Raw genomic sequence first — 18,813 nt, forward strand, 5'->3', positions numbered from 1 at the left:
AAGAAATTAAAAAAAATAAAAGTAAAGAAAAAAAAGAAGCACAAACTTCCAGTTACAAAATAAATCACAGGGATCTAGTGTTCAGTATAGGAATAGAGTCAATAACATCATCATAACTATGTACAGTGACAGATGGTTGCTAGACTTCATGTGGTGATCACTTTGTAAGGTATATAAATGTTGAGTCATTATAATAGTGTATGCCAACTATAATTAAAATAAATGTTTAATGTTTTTAAATTTTAAAAAAATTACTGGCTTGTCTTGCAAAGCTGGAAACACAAATTTGATCGAGTTGAACCCTGGTTCATTTTAAAGAAATTAAAGGGAACTCAACATTGAAATAGCTCTTGGGTTGTTTGGTAGCACCTAGTGGCCAAATAGGATGTTATAATTCAATCCTGTTAAACATTTAACTACAGTCAATCCTCATTGCTCATGGATTCCATATTTGTGAATTCACTTACCTGCTAAGATTTATTAGTAACCCCAAAACCAACACTTAGAATACTCAGATCATTCATCAACAGGGACAGAGCAGTAAAAAATTGGCACCTCCCATCCTGCAGATCCCCAGCTATGGTCTAAGGCTGTGGTCGGCAAACTGCGGCTCTGTTGACTAATGAGTTTGCACCACTGGTCTAAGGTGATGCTTTGCCTCCTAGTTTCTGCTCTCTTATTGTAAGTAAATGTTCTTTTCCTAATCGATTTAGTGCCTCATTTTTCTGCTTTTTGATGGTTTACTTTTAGAATGGCTCCCTGTGGTAGAGCTGAGGTGCTGTCTATTCGTAAGCATAATAAGGCTGCAATGTGCCTTATGGACAAAATACATATGTTAGATGAGCTTTGTTCAGGCATAAACTGTAGTGCTGTTGGTCATGAGTTCAATGTCAGTGAACCAACAATATATACTAAATAAGGTAACATTAAGTAGAAATACACATAAAGCAAGTTTATTTACTGATTGCTTGATGAAAACATTGTGACCAGAGGCTCACAGGAACCTAACATTATATTTCCCCTAGGAGCAATGGTATAGTATTCACTAATTCAGTGTTCCCAACAACTTTATAGAATGTAACTATTGTGAATAATGAGACTCAACTCTACCTAGGAAGGGAATGTGGTGTGTACAGAGGACTGGTGACATGAGAGACTAACAGGGGAGGAGGACCCATAAGAAAATTTTCGAAGGAATTTTAAGACTGGAATAAATTCTAATGGACTAGGGAGTGAAAAGGAATGGTAACAACGAAGAGAAGACAGCAGCGAACATAAATTAATGCTAAGTTCTGAGAGCAATACAACACTCCTAAACTTCACCAATTTTGTAAAATTTTGAACTCAGTGAATTGCTGATTTTGCTCTGCGTGAACATATATTGTTTTGGGGGAGCCTATCTGGAAATATATTTTCTTTATAGTGATCTTTATTTTGGAAAACCAAGAATCACATTACTTTTTCCCCCAGGAGAAAAAACAATGTGTAATACTGGTCTATTATACTCGTTTCCTCATTGCCCCACAGACAGAAAGGACTGCATTCCAGCAGGTCATACATGTTCATTCTTGTGCTTCAAATGCTCCCTCCTCCCTATGACACCCCACCCAACACTTTAGGACCAAACATAATTCTTTCCTAGAGCATCCATAGTCTACTCTACATACCAGTGGAATAGTTACACACATTGGCGTCAGACAGATACGGGTTTGGATTCCAGCTTAGCCATCTACCAGATCTCTCTGTCCTTGAGGAATGATCGAATGCCTCAAACTTTAGTTTCCTGATCTCTAAAACAAGTATTAAGTAAGAAAATCCACGTTGGCCTCCAGAACACTTCTTGACATGAAGCAGCTGCTCAGTAACCCATAGCTGCTTTAGCTCTGACTTACTATTGGGTTTTCTGTGCACGCAGCACTCTACCCAACATTGTGTCACTTGCGTCTCTGTGCCCTCATTCCTCCTTGTGCATAAAATTTGCAAAAAGACTCTGGGACCTTTGACAGCAGGAGCCATACTTGTAGTATGACTATCTCACAGCCAACTCCTGCTCTTCTGACTGACTTCTAATCATTTGTAAGTTGCTCACTTTCTTCGTGGCCACCCCCACTGCCACTTGTCTGCCAATCACCTCCTAGAAACTCATTCAGACTCTTACACAAATCTCCCAACCAGAGATCCTTTTTTTTTTTCAATCTCTTCTGTCTGTGATCTATTCTAATAGTAATAACCATTCTTTCCCAAGCTCTTAATACTTACCAGAGACTAAGATAAGCCTATGACATATTCTTTCTCTAATCCTATAACAACTGGACCAATATGTCCCGTTCCTTTGTTTTGTAGATGAGGAAACTGAGTAGGCTCAGAGAAGTTATATGCCTGAGGCTACTTAGTAAATCACCAGGTTAGGGTTCAATACCAAACCTATGTCAGTTCCAAAGCTTTTTCCAGGATGTCCTGCTCTACACCAATATATCTAAAAGTCTACTGCCAATGAATCTTGCTAAGTCATAGAACTGCTCAAAATTCTGTAGATGCTCCTTCAAAATCCTGTAAATCCTCCTTTTTGTTGGAGAAGAAACAAATGTGACTCCCCTGACCTGGAATTTAAGTATTTCTATACGGGACCCCAGCCAAGAGCCCAAGTTTTATTTCACCGCTGCCCTTCATGAACATGACATGGCAAACAAGACCATCCGCCATGCTTCTTCATGGAAACCCGGCATTTGCCAACCTCTGAGGATTTGTTTAGACTGCTCCTTTTGTTGGTATGCTCTCCACGCTGCCACTCTCATCTCTGAACATCCAAATCCGCACTGCATCTTTCATGAAGCACGCGTCCCATTCATTCCTTCATCCCATGCATTTAGTGTCTACTGAATGCCAAGCAGTCTAATTTTCCATGCATCTCAGCACCCTCTGGGGTGAGCACGCTGACAAGGTAAGTATAGGGGGAGGTGGCACAGAGTAGGAGCATTAGCCAGTCAGGAGTGCCTTTCTGGAGGAGGTGATCTCTTGGCTAAAATGGAAAGAGACGTTAGTGATTAGAAAAGAATCGCTCTTCATTCTGAATATCCCCTGCATTTTTCTTGATCTTTCTTAAGATCTAACTTTCTCCTTTGCATGAGAGGTTTTGTGTGATTTTTAAAAATATATATTTTATCACTCCTGCTAGCCTGAGAGCTCCTGAAGGACATTATCTGTGGGTTGTTTTTTTTCAACTTTGACTCTTTTTTACAAAATAGGAACTCCAAGTTGGTCATGAACCTAGACTTGGGAATGTGGATTAAGAATCCAGCCCCACCCTTTTTGAGCCAAGTGACCGTGGTTGGACTAGTTAAATTACCTCTTTAAGACTCCATTTCCACATGTGTAAATTAAACAAGAAAAAAAATATCTGTCACACAGAGCTGTTATGAGAACACAAAATAATCATGAAATTGTTTCTATAATGCTTAGCGCTGTACCTGGTACAGGGTAAAAGCTCAAGAAGTGGCAGCTTCGTACTTCTAAAACAGTGAGTGATTTTATTTATTTTACGGACCTCTTAGCACAGTACACAAGAATAGACCCATGTGAACACTCACTAACTTGAATGATCTTATTCCAGTTCAAACATATGCATATAAGCAAGATCATATTCATTAAGACTGTATCACAGATATTTCTTTTGCAAGGCAGATTTTTGTTCTGCCCCAAATTCATAAAGAAACAGCAACTGGGGTTAAAAAGCTAGTGCTTAATCATATGCCACGGTCTCCAGAGTTTATCAATTACTATACAAATGAGCCAAGTGACTCAATGCTGTTAAGTGTGTGTATATATGTGTGTGGTGGTTAGGGTGTTTAATTACAGAAATAAAGAGAGAAATAGAAAAAGAATCCAGGCCTAGTGAGAAGTTAAATCCCTATTATTCTTTCTAAGCTGCCTTTGTGGTTGTTTCTTGGTTTAGATGGTGGTGGTTTTTAATTACCCGATACAGGAACACTCATCGAAGAAAGGAAGTCCCATTAAACTTCCCCAAGTCAACCTCTATAATTCAGGCAAATAGAGAAGAAAGGGCAGATCATGAATTTAAAGGATTGTTAAAAAAAAAAAAGTCACTGTATTATCTTCAAATGCACAGGGGGACATCAGCTACCTCTCTACTAATTAAACAAATCCACATTGAAACTCTCTGGATAGAAATAATGTAATAGGTTAGCACACTGAGCACACACAATACTGTACACCACTCCAGGGGGGCCGGGGAGAATACGCCCATGAATGAGACCTACGTTCTTTCCTGGGTGAGAGAAACATGCAAACATCCAACTTCACTTAGAGATAAAATGCAATAACACAAAATGGAGGCAAAGGTAGCATGTTGTCTGAGCTTCTAGAATGGATCAATCATTGCAATTAGGAACAACTAATTTTCTTTTCAGAGGAAAGAACATTTCATCTGGGCTTTGAAGACTAAACTCACAGGGATAACTAGGGAACTCACCATTGCTGAGAACTTACTCTGTGCCATATGTTCTATATACTACCATATTTGACTTAATTTTTAAAGTAAAATAGTTATTCATGTTATATTCTCAATATAGATGTAAGGCACATTTCCCAGGGCCACATTGCCAAAGAGCAGGGGTCTGGATTCTAATGTGGGCCTGGATGATGCCCCAGCCTGTGATGGCCCCTGCCCTTGAGTCCTGGAGCTTCTGTATGGAATGCTGGAGGTCAGTGACCTGGGAAGTGAGGTTCAAATCACGGTGCCCGATTTTCTGTTATTGCAATCAAGCAAAGAACGCGCAAAAGCCTTGGTAAGCAGTTCATTCCTGGAGTCGATTATGCTCACTGCCAATATGGCTTATACTATTCATTACCCAGTATAGATTAACTGATTACAGCTAACTTATAGCTAATTTATGTAATTAATAAGGATCATTGGATGGAATTGAGTGAATCTCTCTCTCGTCAGAGACAGTGCAAAGGTTAACTTTACCTCAGTTCAAGACTAATTATAATAAATTATACAAAATACTGAATTACTCAGCGAGCTAATGAGGGGTGTCCCCAGGCCTTTGATTAAGACACCAGGCCACCAGGTCCTAGCATATAGCTGCTGTCTGTGGGAAAGACCAGGGAAATATAAGGGAGCATTGTTACAATGCGGTAGTAGAAACATTAGTGTGCTCAGAGAAAACAAACAAACAGAAAACCATTTGCTGTCCTTCTCGAATGGAATGACGCCATACATTATAGTTCCTCCATGTGGTGGGGTGGTACAGTTATCAAACATGTCACTGCATGCTTCTTTGGGGTCTCCTCTGTGAGCTCCCCTCAGCTCTCCAAGTCCTCTTCTCTAACTAATCTACTCTCTCCACGAGGTGATCTCATTCACTCTCACAGTTTTTAACACCACTCACCACACAAAACCTCCACATTTCTCTCTCTATACCCCTCTCCTGCACCCTAGGCGTGTTTATCCTACTGCCGGCTTGACATCTCTACTCTAATTCCTAAAAAATACCTCAAATCTAACATGTCCCAAATTGAATTATTGGTTTTGGTCTGTGAGAGCATCATTTAACTATTTAAGTGCGTTGGCATGATATTGTATTATAATGAGAAAAATTATTCTGTTAAAATGTTAAGGGAAAGCAGAGAATCAGCTTTATATGAATACTATATAACAAATGAAAACGTAAAAGTAAGTAGGAAGAATTCTGAAAAATATCAGCAATATGCTAAAAGTAATGGTGCTAACGTTATGGGATCAAAAGTAATTTTTTCTTTCTTATTCATTTCTAAATGTTCTACTATATGGATTATTTTATTACATTTTATAATGAAAATGTGAGTGTTTATGTGTGTTTAATCATTTAAATGTTTAAGCAGGAGATTGCTCTTCGACTAGAAACAATACTTTATGTTCTTTTCAATTACTGGGTCCACGTAATAGAGGCAAATTAGGAACAGGGTTCTCTGAACAAGAACATGATACAAGATTAACAGACGATTTTCTTACATTGATGTGGATCAGCCATGCAGTCAACTCAGTTGGCAGCCAAAAGCCCAAACATACAGACTCAGGAATTTTTTTGATCACGTAAACATAGCTAGTGGCGTACTCAATGATTTGAATTGCTGGGCATACTCAGAGGCCCTTAGAATAATGCTATGTTACTTTGCTTTCTGGTGAGGTCAAGATGCTATTCTCAAGAAAAGGGCTAGAACAGCCACATCATTCAAGAACATTCATTTATAGATTCAGAGAAGCTGGTTGGCGTTGGCCAAGCTACTTATCATCACGGGTCTCAGTCTTCTCATCTACAAAATGGGAAAGTAAGACCTTTGCCACTAAGGAAGAAAAAATGGAAGAAAGAGAAGAACAGAGGGAGGAATGTCTTCCATCGGATCAGGTTGTTATGTGCATTAAATGTTATAACAATTTAGCAGAAGATTTGGTTTACAATACATGCTCAAAAATCCAGTCCTTTATCCATTCAATCCGGCATGTATTAAAAACTTAGGATGTGCCAGGCCTGTGCTAGGTGACATGGATATAACAGTGGACAAGGCTCATTCCCCTACTCTAAAGAGGAGTCTAGGCTGGTAGGAGGGTCCAACAAGTAAAAGACGACCAAAACCCTGTGGGAAATGCACCAGGTGTGCAGAAAGCACAGTGCTGTGACAGCGCAGAGGGGGGCAGGATGGTACAGGACAAATAACCCCTCCGTACACTAAAGGGTGTTTTTAATATCAACAACAATGAATGTCCATTAAATGCTAGGCACTGTTCAGAGCTTTTCAAAACTTTCCACTTGCATTATCTCATTGATTCTATTCTATGATGAATATCCCTATTTTAAGATAACCGAGACACAGGGTGGTTAAGCAACTTTCCTAGAATCACACAGCCACTCATCACTGGAGCCAAGAGCTAACTTTCCCAGCCACTATGCACACTGCCTCCTGGCTATCGTGCTTATTAAGGAAGTAACAAGTGCCACGTGCATTAGACCATCACCTGCCACATAGGAAGTACCCAATAAATGTTAGCTAGTGTTAGCAATAGCAGTAGTAACAACAGCAGTGAGAGTAATAACAAAAGTTGTAGTGAGTAGTACCAGTAGTAACAGTCATAGCAGTGGTAGTAATAACAGTAGTAGCAGCAGCAAAATGCAAGGCACTCTGCAAATGCTGGCCCTTGTTACTAGACTGGGCTTAAAAGCCTTCTAAGCAGCAAGGGAAAAAGTGTCCTTGCACTTCTGTGTCTTAGGGCTCCTGCGTCCAAGAAACCTACTTCTTGGTACAGAAGAAAGACTTCCACACATAACAGAGCTGCTAATTTAGAATTGAAATCTTCCGAAGTTCCAAAGTGAACAGTTGAATTTCCAATAACCAAACGACCCAGGAAAATGTCATTTTTTAGGGTCAGTGCTGAAGGGACATCATAGTGAAGTCTCTTGGGCACACTTAGCATGCAGGGGGCGCCATAACAAGCACTTCACAAGGACTAGCCATTTCTTCCTTAGGACGGCTCTATGTATTATCCCCTTTCCACACAGGAGAAGACTGAGGTTCAGAAACAGTAAACCATTTGCTCAAGATTACACACGCAGTAAGTAACAAAGCCAGGATTTTAACCCAGAGGCATTAACTCAGCTCACCTGGCTGCTGGGACGAGGGATGAAGTACAGCACAGGCTGAGCGGGGATCAGACTTGGACAAGAAAAGAGGAAAAGGCAGGGCGTGCCGGAGAGAGGAGCAGCAGAGCAGAAGCTTGGGCGGAGATGAGTGTGCTGAGACTGAGGGCAGCGAGGAGCGAGCTGGCCAGCTGTCAGGCGTGAGCCTGGGCCCTGGCCGCCCAGAGCTCCCCACCCAAGAAAAACCACAGCCAAGACGCACACTTGTTTAGAATGTCTTGTTTTTAAGTTGTGTTTTGTTTTTGTAATGTGGACCAAGGTTTACAAGATCAAGATCGGAACACAGGGAAAACAGCTTCTGTTTTTTATTTTGGTTTCTTCCAAAATTCACCCAAAGTAATAAAAAAATTTGTAAATGCTACTTGGATTTGGAACAATATTTGGGGCCACATTTAACACCAATTTGAATTCTCTCCCTAATGAAACCCCTCTAGGATTAGTTCTGACCCCAAACAACCATCATAGCCTTAGAATGGTAGTCATTTATTCAATCACCAAACACTCTGTTTCAGACCATTGGCTCAGCAATGTAGACATGGCAGTGAACACCAAGAGCCACAGTTCTTGCTCCGTGGATTTCACATTCTTTCTAGTCGGAAGAGATGGGCAGTAAATGCAAAACCAAATCAATAAGATAATACCAGACAGAGACACACACTTGGGCAAATAGAAGGAAAATGACATGAAAGAAAGTGATTCAGGGGAGGATTTACCCTAAGTTGGGTGGACAGGGTTAGCCATGAGAAAGTTATGCTTGGGCTGAGAAGGAACCATAAGAAGGAGCCCCAGTGTAAAGATCTGAGGCCAAAGGGAGCCAGTGGGAGGGACTAGCTAGAGCAAAACCCCCAACATTGATGAAAAGTTGGGGTGTTAGAAGAACATAAAGAACCCAGTGTGACTTGAAGGAGGAGATGATATCCAGAACGGACTCAGGGACCAGATCTGGAGGAATGCCATAGGCTTGGTGTAAGGAATGCGGGTTTTACTTTAAGTGTCGTATTTGAGGATGTTAAGCAGGCCAGAGAAGGAGCGGATTTTCACTGGGGAAAACATCTACTTGGTAACTGTGTAGAGAGTAGATTGGAGGGGGGCAAAGGAAGATGAAAACCAGTTAGGAAGGTAAATAGAATGGTCAAGGTGGGTGAGGATAGGGCGTTGACTGGGATGGTTTTGGTTTATTTGGAGCAAAGCACAAGGATTTGGAAAATGTTTTCAAGATCGAGGTAAGAGGTCTCAATGAAGAGGAGCTGTGTGGCCTAAGGGGATTTGTGAAATCCAGGAAGATCCCTAGGTTTTGGCTTAAGGAACTGGATACATAAGAGTGTCCGTCAATAAAATGTGGAGGTTGGGTGAAGAGCAAGCTTCGGGAGGTTTTGGGAACAGAATTCAAAGGTTCTGTTTGGACATAAAAGATTAGAAATGGTTATTAGACATCGCCCACCTTGGGAGAGAGAAGAGGGGGAAAGTAGGCTCAAACCATCTCTAAATGGACACCACGAGCCTCAGTTCCCTCATTTATGAAATAACAGACACCCCATAGGCTAGTTTTACAAACTGAATTAAATCCTATTTATAAAAGTCTCTAAACTGTCTGACCCCCCAATCCCTGGGCCATGGCAGTGCCATACCAAGGTCCCATGAAGGCCAATGTCACAAAGGTTAGCATTTCTCAAGAGACAAGGTTAATTAATTGACTTGCTAAGCCAAGATCCTTGGTCCTGTGGTCCCCAACCACACTGCCTTCTTTCTCCTTATCCCTCCTGGACCAACTCCATCTCCAACATGTTTTTATATAGCACACAACAGTTGCAATGCATTTGGGTTATTTCCCAGGGGCTGCTGAATCCAGGTCCTCAGGAAAGAAAAGACCTTCCAGAGTTATGACCTGATGACACATGACCCCCGGGAGTCATAATTGGCATGGGTCAAGCCCTGTTACAAAATGTTAAGTCAAGTGATAGCTAATTCCCATTGGCTGGAATAAGTCATGGCTTCCCTTAGAGCCCTGGGTTGGTGCCCAGTAGGGTGAGTGGCAGGCAAAGGAATCAGTCACTGGGTACTTGAGGGCACCAACAGGCTTGCATCATTAACTGCCCTCTCTGCCACATCCCACTGTCCAAAAAAAGAGGGTGACAGAGAATGCAATAATAATAGCTAACATTCAGTGAGTGCCTACTCTGTATCAAATCCTTGGGCAAGCGCTCTCCATGCATTATCTTATTTAATCCTTCTGGCAATCTATCAGACAGCAGACAGAGCTGGGTTCATTTCTTAGCTCTAGGACTCAGCAGCTTTGTGATCTTGGGCAGGTTATTTAGGCTCTCCATGCCTCATTTGTCTTAAAAAAAAAAAAAAAAAGTATCTTCCTTGTAGAGTTAAATGTGAAAATGCATGTAAAACTCTTAACAGAGCTCTTGGGAAGTAGTAGTCAAAGAAAGCTAGCTATTCTTACTGTAAAGTTTTGATCCCTGGAAAAGATGATTCCTTAAGCCGCTACTAGTTGAGTGAATATGAGGGGTCAAAATACAGATTGGATAATACCCAGACATAAATTCTCCCACCAGCTCTTTAAATAAATAAATAAATTGTGAGAAGCAGCCCCCATCATCCTGGTGTCCAGTTCTCTGGAAATTCTCCACAATGTCCAACACATAACGATGTCTTGTCCCCCGTAGGTTTTCCAGCAAGTCTCATTAGAGTGAATGACACCATGTCCCAGACACCCCTGGGCTTTGAGAGAGTCATCACAGTGCTCAATGATATTCAACCCTGTGGGGCCTGGGGTGCTTGCTTCCTGCACAAGAGCCTTGCAGTCTGGCATCACAGTCTTCGTTTTCCTGTTAATTAGAAGATGCATTAACTATCCATGAGCTTCCACCACAAAGCCCTCAGATATAACCGGGGGTTGGGCAGGAGATCAGCCGCCTCAGACACTCTCTGGAAGGAACAAAAACCCTGGAGGTTAGAGTTAAGGAGTGATGTCACACTCTTCAGTTTTCATATCCCTGACGATGGTACCTAGCCAGAGGCTCAGATAAACCTCATCATTTGACAAGTTAAAGCTGGAGATCTGAACCCAGCACACATTTCAAAGTGTTCTGTGGGTCCTTCAACACTGTCCACCAGACTCGTGACTTTTATTTCTTCAGATTATTAAATCTACTATGAACAAGGCATTGTGGGAGATATTGAGAGACAAAAGGGCCTACTCATCAGTCTTGCTTGGCCAGTAGGATCATGGGCAGTGGAAATGGCTTGTTGGCCTAGCTTTTCTTTCATATCGTTCTGCAGAGGTGAACTGGGTCTCCAGATGGACACGTCTCACCTCTCCCCAGGCCCTCCCATGACCCTCCTTCTGGGACTACTCATTCAGAGGCTGGTGGAATAGGCCTTTGGGGATATTGACAGTTGCTTTAGCTGTCACTCTGTTCAGTGTCAAAGTATAAAGTTACTTCCTCTTCTTAGCTCAAACCTCACCATTATTTGGCAATTATAAAGTTGATCTCTGGCAATTTCTTAGTTCCACTGAAGTCTTTACTCATATTTTTTTGATTCTTTTATGTTTTTATTGGGAGTTGATGGAAAGCAAAGAATCTCCTGAAACCCCTATTCTGCCATCTTCAAACCAATTTTCTCATTTTCCAGTGAAGTAAAGAGGTCCAGAGATATAGTCAGAGTCAAGACACCCTGAGAAGCAGTGATGTGCCAAATTCTTATCTCTTGGCTCCAACCTTATGCGGGATAGCAAAGTCTCTGGGAAGGAGGGCTCCCTGGCTTGATGCTATGATGATAACCTGAGGAGGGGAAATGTTGTGTTGGAAGAGCATTGCCTCCAGCCATTTCTCACTGCCTCATTGCTAACCCCAAGAGAGCTCATCTGGTCTCAAAAACTTGGAAATGTAGTTTGGTCAGCAAGTTCATTACATGTAATTTACTATCTCATTCCGTGTGCAGAATCAAATTTGGTGAGAGAATTAGAAGGAGCTGTGGTTTCCCAGTCAATTAACATTTATTAAGATCCATCTGTAAGATAAATTGTAGGGTAAGTGGATTCATTTATTCACTCAATATGGCTCGTGTCCTTTTTCACATGGCAGAGGCAGCGACATGTGGCAGCCTCAGAACTCGAGCTTGAGAGCCGAGCTGCTTTGGGTTGCCCCTGGGTTTACTTACCAGCTGTGTGATTTGGGATAAATCCCCTCATCTTTAGGTGTTGGACTTGCCTCTACATTGAAATGAGGGCAAAAGTTTCTACTGGACAGCCCTTTTAAAATAAAATGACGTAGGTTAAGTAATTCACATGGCACTTGGCACATTGTCTGCAATTACAAATAATAATAGTATGTGCTAGCTTATGGTTGGGTGAGAGTATTCAGTATGAGCAGGCTACCTCCTGTCGTATTTAGGAAAACATTTCAGACATTTTTCAGATGTTTATTTTGCACCTGAAACACTGATTTGTTAGTAAAAGGGCCGAGTGTTTGCATGGTCCTCTTGGGCCAACACCGCCTTGACATAGATGTTTCACTCTTGAATCTCTTGGTCTTACAATTTTCGTCTTATTCATAAAACAGATTCTGACTAGGCCAGGGAATTTCCAGTAAATCACTCAAAATAAGGACTTTTTTTGGACATCATTTGTGTCTTCATCTCCTTTTGGTTTAACGTGGAATTTGAACTTCCAGTTCATGGTATTGGACTCCGGTAATGTTTTTCTTTTTTTTTTTTTTTTGTTATCTTTCTTTTATTTTTTTTTTCAAATTTTTATTAAGGTATTATATGTGTACATATCTTACCATTGCCCCCCCCCAAATGTTTTTCTAATATGTACATCCTACAGTGAATTTATATCACATGTGAAAGAGATCACCTCTTCTAACCCAGCCAGCCAACAGTGAAGAGGAAGTAAAATGAGGTAATGGATTATTTATGTGAAAAATCAGGTTAATATATATAATAAAATAAGATGTGTGATAAATATATTTTCATATTTTTTCTTTTTTATGTATATACTTATATAGTCAAAACCCTTCAAAAATATACATCCAACTATCAGTAGTGGTAAACTGTAGAAAGTGGGACTATATATTATTTCTTCTCTTTGTATGTGTGTGTGTTTTCAGAAAAGAGTACAACATTACCTTATTGTTTATGCAATAAGGTAAATAGCACAGTTAAAATTAGGTTAACAATCATACTTATCATAGTACCGGCAAATTGGAGGTTCTTAATGAAAGTTTAATGACTGAATGAATGGCCCACAATCTGGGAAATTCCTAACACGTTAACATTTCAGCTGCCCTGGCATAGCCATCATTCTAGCTCCACCACTAGATAATCCCTCCAGTATAACAAGAGAAAAGGGAGAAAGGAAGAAAATGAAGAAAGAAGATTTAGGAATAAGTGGTGATGAGAGACAAGTTACACCACTTGGTCATGGAATGTTGCATGTAGAAGGCAAGCTATGAAAAGGGGACCCAGATTTCTTGGGCAGTGTGTAGGTACTTCACGAAGAACACAGCCCCCACTCCTTTGCAAGTCCCAGCAGGCAGGAATCAACCTGACCTGTGACAAATGTAGTTAGTGGCAATGATTTGAATCAAGGCCTCCTGACTCCGGTTCAGCACTCCTTATGATAAAGAGATACATCTACAAAACATGTGTACATATGCAAATTCCATTTATCTTATGGGTTTTGAAGGGTTAGGGGAAATAGGAAAGATAGAGAAGAATCAGAACATTGAAGGGAAAAGAACTTAAGGGGCATATTTATGAACCTCAGTTAAATATTTACAACCTCAAGTCAAATAAGATTTATGAATGGCATACATGTTTTTAGGACCTACAAGAGAATCAGTCCATGAAAAAGAAAGAAATAACTCACCCAGTGCAGAAAGTGTCTCATCAGCCCAGACAAATCAGCAGGGAGAAATTGAGCAGCAGTCTGTGGGAAGAAATTTTCCATTGTATATTTAGGATGTCATTCATTGCTCTGCCTGGTTCTTGTGTTCAAAGGAATGTCGCCGAGTCTATTTCTTTTTCCTACATCCTTGGATTTTTGCCCTCTACCCACCCCCACCAAACCTCTACACTGGAAGACAGAAATTAACTGACTCTATTATTTACTCCAACACCCCCCAAATGCACCTCCATATGCCAAAGGGATGATTTCAATGTAGACCACTGATGCCCCTGGATAACTTAGTGTGCAATCAAATGGGGACGGAGAATTGTGTCGCCAATATTGCAATTCTCCACTTAGAGGTAATCCCTTCTTTCAGATCACCCTTTTACTTTCAGCTGTAGGTTAGCCAGCATCTCAACATGCTTCACAGATCTTATCTAGAGGCCAAGATGAGTTGTCTTTGCTCTTCACACCCTCCTTGTACACAACAGTTTAAATGATAAGTGAAAGCTCAATGTGTTATTGAGGATTTACATTTTTAACAGAGATCAGGGCCAGACACTGAGGTGACACTATTCCTGTCTTTCACTAAGGGTATTGGTTCTCTGGCTGGGAAAGGTTGGGAAGGACCATAAGAACCTTGGGGTCCCTCCACCCACCTCCTTGACCTTCGTCTTTTCCCCTGTGTTGTCGCTGACTGACTCTTAATCTGGGAGAGAATTTTGTCTGTACTGAGTGTGAAAAACAACAACACTTTGGTTCCCTATAAGTGAACTCATCATAAACATCAGTTAATTAAAATTTGGGTTTTGATCTTAATTTTATTATTAAATGATTAGAACATTACTTAAGATATTACCAGCTGATATGATAAACAAATTTCAAAAATAATTTTATTTTTAATTTTTTTTTTTTTGAGAGAGAGAGAGAGAGAGAGAGAGAGAGAGATCAGTTTGTTGTTCCATTTATTTATGCATTCACTGGTTGATTCTTGTGTGTGCCCTGACCTGGGATCGAATCTGAAACCTTGATGTAACTCCTCAAGATGATGCTCTAACCAACTGAGCTATCCGGCCACGGACAGCCAAGGGTAATTTAATAGTGATATTATAGTATTCATTGTCTTAATGAACCCCTATTTGCCATATATTCCACTTCAGACTAAAATAGATGCCTCATGAAAGAAAGAGAGGGCGAGGAAGAGAGCGAGTGAAAGAGATAGAGAGAGGAGGGAGGAAGGAGAAAAAAGGAAAACAGTTCCCTTCGGTGTTTTCTCCATCATCTGTCTCTGGACCACACGTGGCTTTTAAACCAGTCTCCTCTGCTCTAATTGCAATGACTAAAGGTAGCTCCAAGTGAGGACACCCAAGAGGATTTGAAACCAGGTTACAACTCTCTTCAGTAATTTGATTCCATGCAAATTATCTTTAACTCCTGCAAGGAGAGATCCAGCCCTCAGGGGAAGGCGACTTTATGTGGGGTTGTGAGGAGGCATTGTTTTTACCACTTTTTAAAATAGATTTCATGAGTAGTAGGCATGAAAGAAACGCTTTTGGCAGAAAAACACCTTCGCTCTAAGCAATGCTGAATTGTTCTTAATGCTGTAAGGTGCAGGTGAGAGACAAATGGATGATGCCTGGTGTCATGCATGTCTGCCTCAAATCACATACACATATGGCCTTGCCCCTTCGGTCTCAGCCATCGCCCGAGAAATGCAAACGCTGAGGCACAGTTTTCTCTGTTACATATTTTTAAAGTCTCACCTGAGTTTGATAAGGATAAGTTAAATAGATGCACCCACACATCACTAATGAATTTTAAGTTGGAAAGCAGTTTCACCGACAATTTTATCAAGGTTCAATGTGTTCATATCTTCGAAACCAGTGATTGAATTTCTCATTTTATTTCAAAGGAAATGCTCTTAATTTCAGAAAAAAATAAAAGTCCTGCACATAAGTTGTAAAGCTGTTTATGACTGCAAATGAGACCGGTTAAGTCAAGATGGCATCTAGACTATACTGAAATTATGCTTTAGCGCCTATACAAATCATTACAAACTGCAGGTTAGTAAACTCATAAATACTGATTTCTGTAGATCTCTAGTATCAAAGAAATTGTGAGATTGGTCTTTAGATTTAATTGAACACATTAGTATGTGCTAGAATATTGTATTTCTCGTTCTATGTTTGGGACATTTTAATGCCTTTACATGTGGGAATGAACTGAAATTGAACTTAGGTGCCACTCTGAAAATGATTTCATTTTGCACAAATTGCAGACAGCCTTAAAATATAATGTTAAGTGAAAAGGCAGAAAAGAAAATTGTTGGGACAATCTGGTAACAAACATGAAACAAAAAAAAATAAAAGAAAAATGAAAATTTTAAATAGAAAAAATTCTATTTCCCCCATTTTTCTTCCTCCTTTCAAAATCTCAACAACAACAAAAATAAACTTTTCTTTGATGAAGAAGAAAAAAGTGTGTATATATATATATATATATATATATATATATATACTTGAAAATAATTGCCTCTTAGGTCCATACCTTCTCATACCTCAACTGCTACTCCCAAATTGTAATAATCTTTTAGGCGACATGAAGTCTGATGTTAGCCATGTGTCTGCCATAAATTTCTTTTTTTAAAATATATTTTTATTGATTTCAGAGAGGAAGGGAGAGGGAGAGAGAGGGAGAAACATCAGTGATGAGACAGCAAATCATTGATTGGCTGCCTCCTGCACCCCTCCCCCCTACTGGGGATTGAGCCTGCAACCCAGGCTTGTGCCCATGACCAGAATTGAACCCGGGACCCTTCAATCCGCAGGCAGACGCTCTATCCACTGAGCCAAACTGGCTAGGGCTGCCATACATTTTTTAAGGAACTCAGTGGAACTCATTGATTCCCAGGAGTAGTGGAGCCTTAGGAAGGACAGATGGTTCCGTAGCCAGCCAAGCGCCCGTGTTCACATCCACTCCCTATGGGGCTGGGATGGTGAAGCTGACCATCCATAGAAAAGGGAGGCAAGCTAGACCTTCATTCTTCCTCCACTCCGCAGATCTCCTTCCCCCGGGCTCTGGGACTTGTCTCCCTTCAGCCCGGGGAAAAGAGATCTGCGGAGTGGAGGAAATGTGGGACGGCCAGGGGCAGGAGCTGCCTTTCCCTCCTGTAACTGCACACACCGCTGTCACAAAGGCCTAAGCCACCACAAGGCAGGCTGAGTCAAGTCTCATTGCCAATTATCTCCCTATTGCTCTTGTGGGCAGAATGCGGTTTTGTTTCTCTTTCGGTGACAATAGCATGAGCCCATCTTTGGGTAAGGCCTCCTGCATCATTCTGAGAGAACAATTCCTTCCTCTCTTGCATTGACTCACATTCTTGGCTACCGTCTTGTAAAGGAAGCAGCCCCTGGACCCTGCTCGGCCGGGCATGCAAGGGGCCCTTTGCTCCCAGGCTTCTGATGAAGGAGACTTGCTGTCAGGTGGTGCTGGCCTGTGTTCCCACTCCAGCCCCCAACTCCTGTCACCTCCCAAAAGCTCAGATACAGGGTTGGGTTTCAGGAGGTACAGGGCAAGCTTGCCACGTCACCTCGTCATGCCCTCAGAACCTGCTAAGGGTCCGCAGTACCTTAGCTGCCAGCAATGTAACAGCAGAGACATGCCGTCGACAACCCCAATAAAGTCTAGGAGTTGTAGGAATGCCTCGTAGGGAGACAGACTATAGTCTAAGGCAGTGATTCTCCACCAGGGGACAGTGAGCTATGTCTGAAGACTTTTTCGGATGTTGCAACCTGGAAGGAGGCGAAGACATAAACAGGAGCGCTGCTGACATTGAACAGATAAAAGTTGGGGTGCTGCTAAACACCGTACAATGTCAACAGTGTCAAAGGCGAAGTCCTGGTGGTTTTCAAGCTTAAGCAGCTGAAGAATCACCTGGAGCCCTGGGCCCCCTGCCTAAGATTCAGATTCTGGGGTGAGACCCAAGAATGTGCATTGCCCAAAGCTCCCAGGTGATATTGCTGCTTGCTGGTGCAGGGACCGTGATGGAGAACTCCTGGTCTGGAGTGTCAGGGAAGGCATCCCCAAGAGAATGATGTGTGAAGCTTTAGCAGGAGTGAGCTGGGGTGAAAGGAAAAGATAAGCTTTTGAAGGTACTTTGTGCAAAAGTCCTGAGAAAGGAGGCGCTGGCACGTTCGAGAAACTGAAATAGTGGAGCACAGGATCATGGGGTGGAATGAAGCTGAAGAGGGGGCCAACGGCAGAAGGTGCCATAGTAGATGTAGGTCTCTCATCTAAAGCAGTGGAAAGGCACTGAAGAGATTTTAGCAGGGGATTCGGGGAAACTTGAGCAGGCCACTGGGGTGGAGAGTAGAGTAGGGCATGATGCCTACAGTTTAATATAAGAAAAGAGCATGGCCTCTGGAGCCAGACAGTCTTGGATCATGATCCTTGCCAGGCCTCTTACTAGTTATATGATCAAGGGCAAATTATTTGACTTCCATGGGCCTCAGTTTTCTCATCTGTAAAATGGGGCCATTCATACCCCCGTCACTGGATTGTTTTGAAAATAAATGAGATCATGTTCATAAAAGTGTCTGGCACACAGAAGGGCTCAACGAATGTTAATTCTCTCCCATTAAGTGTCAATGATGAAAGGACCAGGGGCTCCTCCACCACCTAATTTACATCTCAAAGAGCACACAGCAAAGCATGATGTCAGCAACCGGGTCTGACCAAAGAGCGTTTGCATCACCTGTGTGCCAAACCCGAGGCAGGGCCTGCTGCTGGCACGTTCAAGGGCAAATTAGGCAACCACCGGCCCACACAAAAATGCTGCAAAGCTAATGCTAGGTTTGCAGATCCCATCACAGGGCTCAGGCCAAGGTTACCTAATCTATTATTGGTTGGATACTTCAGAGGCTCTTTAACCATATCCCTTATTGTTTTGTAGCGTGACAATGGGGAGGAGGCACAGAGCTCAGAACCACAATAAATAATACTTAGCACTTAAGTAACCTTTGCCATCTTCAAAGCCATTTACAAACACTCACAAATTAAGACTTACACAGCCCCAGCCTTGGGAAAGTGTCATTATCTTTGTTTCTTCAACACAACAAGGAGGATGAGGTCATGGAGTTGCCCAAACTCTGGCCAGTTGGCTTCAGAACGGGCTGATTTCATTCTACCCGGGCAGCACTAGTGGGTCTATTCCAG

The 18,813-nt window shown here is 41.7% G+C and overlaps 1 long non-coding RNA gene across 1 annotated transcript in view; it reads right to left on the reverse strand.

Moving 5' to 3' along the window:
• Positions 1–18,813, reverse strand: part of LOC308236735 — a 467,360-nt gene that overhangs the window by 132,992 nt on the left and 315,555 nt on the right. Inside the window, exon 7 of the long non-coding RNA XR_013959325.1 lies at positions 13,579–13,638. This is a non-coding gene — a long non-coding RNA (uncharacterized lncRNA). The remainder of the gene's footprint in view (positions 1–13,578; positions 13,639–18,813) is intronic.

Source organism: Plecotus auritus, assembly GCF_963455305.1.
Source record: "Plecotus auritus genome assembly, chromosome: 11".
In the NCBI taxonomy this organism is placed as follows: Eukaryota; Metazoa; Chordata; class Mammalia; order Chiroptera; family Vespertilionidae; genus Plecotus; species Plecotus auritus.